We start from the raw sequence: 2,441 nt of genomic DNA on the forward strand, positions 1-2,441 counted from the left end.
GTGGTCCACTTCCTTTTGTTCCTAATATTATATCTATGTTGTGTTAGGCGTGTGGACAAGGTATTCTAGTTTCTCCAACATACTTAATACCACATTTAATACAGAAAATAACATAAACACAATTCTTTGATTGTGGAGAAAATCCCTGTAGGATCCTGTAAAACCGTTTTTTCATTATCATTTTTAATAAATCTGAGTCTATGAAAATTTTAGGTCCAGCATCTGTGGTTTCTCCCACCCTAGGGATGGCAATCTTGCCCGAGTAAGGAAATCCTTCAGATTTTTATTGCGCCTATAGGCTGAAATCACTGTGGAACCTGGAAGAATCCCAGCCCGACCCAGTAAGTCTTCAAAATTTGTTTCAAACCTATGTTTAGAGATTTACTAACCGAAGAATATGTTGTAATAAGAGGGATCAAATCCCCACGATCTCCCCCATTTTTTCTTTTTGAACAGATTTAAAGCAGTGTCTCAAAAAGGGTCTGGAATACCCTCTTTTACGAAGGGCCTTAAATAAAACATTTACTGCTTCCTTGAATTCCTCATCCCTTGTGCAAATTCCGCTTAAATCTAATATTTGAGATTTTACTATGCCTTTAAATGTATGTTTTGGATGAAAACTTGTTTTATGAAGCAATGCATGGGTATCAGTGCTTTTAAAATATACTTTAATGTCCAATTTGGCAGTTTTTAGAAAATCTGGCCCTTTGAAAACTGTTGTATCTAAAAAATTAATTGAATGTTTATTAATTTTCTGTTTTAAGTTTAATAGAGGGATCGTGGGAATTTAAGAGGTCTCAACAAATTCCCTAAACTGTAGTTCAGATCCTGTCCATATTCCCCAAACATCATCTAAATACCGTAGATAGTGAGCTGGTTTATGTTTACATTTCCATAGTGCCTCTTCTTCCCAGTTTGCCATGAAAATATTCGCATATGCCGGGGCAAACCTTTTGCCCATAGCAGTTCCTTTGGTTTGTAAATAGTATTTACCATTAAATATGAAATCATTTCTGCTCAAATTTATTTCTAATAATTGTAAGAGCTCTTCATCTGGTCTCTTGGGGTCAGGATATTTTTTCAAATATATTTCTAATACAGTTGATGCCAGATTCAATGGGGATATTAGTATATAGACTATCCACATCCATAGAGAAGAAATAGGAATCTGCAGGAATCTTCAAGGTTTTTATAATCTCTATGAATGATAAGTGTCTCTGACAAAGGCAGGATGTTTTGTGGACAGCGGATTCAGGTAAAAATCTAAGAATTCCGCAGTGAAATATGTCTCGCTCCCACAGTCAGAGACGATTGGCCTTCCCGGGGGCAGTTCATATGGAATTGTCCACTTTTCTGGCTCCTTGTGAATTTGGGAAGAATATAGAATCTCCTTTCCCTAGGTTCTACATCCCCAACTAAATACTTTCCTTTGTTTTTCGCAAATGAATTTCTTTCTCTTTAAGTGTCTAAAATTGTAGCTACCATGGGAATTGTATCTAAATAAATTGGTTTTTCTAACTTTTTATAATATTCCGTGTCATTAAGTTGTCGCTCTACTTCAAAAATATATTGTTCCGGTCCAGAATGACAATTGCAGACCCTTTGTCTGCTGGTTTAATAACTATATTCTTTTTATGTTGTAGCTCCTGTAATGCTTTTATTTCTGGTAATGAAATATTTAGATTTTCCTTGACTGAAATAAATGATTTTAAATGTTTCCAGATCTTTTCTAATCAATTCTCCAATTACCGGTGGCAATTCCCCCAATGGTGGTGTCCAATCTGAGGTTCCAATAAACTTTGAATATAGTTTTTTAGTTGAATCTCTGTAATAAGTTGCCAATTTAATCTTACGGTGATAATTTTGAATGTCCAATTGGAGCTGTACCTTTTGATCCCTGCCTACGTTCCAAGAAGGAATGAACGACAACCCTTTGCTTAACAGGTCCTGTTGTGGTCTAGAAAGTTTGAAATTTTTAGCTAGAACAACCACTTCCTGAGAATGAGAGGACTGTGGTCCATCTATCCCTCTCTGTTCCAGACTCAAGGGGTGGTGAAGTTTAAAAACTCCATCCAATGGTGACAACATAGCCCTTCCTGTTTCAACTGTCCAATGAACATTATCTGTCCCTGTGCGAAAGAATCTTCCCGGCAGAAGAGGAATGAAGGGCATGTTCCTCTCCAGGTGGTGATTGAGAAGTTGGAGGTTCTCCCTTTCCTCCTCAGGAAGATTATTCGAGAAATTGAGCAGAGGAACCCACATCTCTGCATAGGGAAATTTTTTCTTTGCAACCCGAAGGGCAGCCTGGACGTTTTTTATACCGTAGTTCCCTTCGAGCTATTCCCCCTACTGTTGATCCCAAAGGACAGTACAATCTTTTCCACTACCAAATCTAAAGGTGGTTCAGTTTTTTCAATAAGAGCCTGTGCATGGCGGAAGTA

This window comes from Takifugu rubripes, chromosome 19, assembly GCF_901000725.2.
Source record: "Takifugu rubripes chromosome 19, fTakRub1.2, whole genome shotgun sequence".
Lineage (NCBI taxonomy): Eukaryota > Metazoa > Chordata > Actinopteri > Tetraodontiformes > Tetraodontidae > Takifugu > Takifugu rubripes.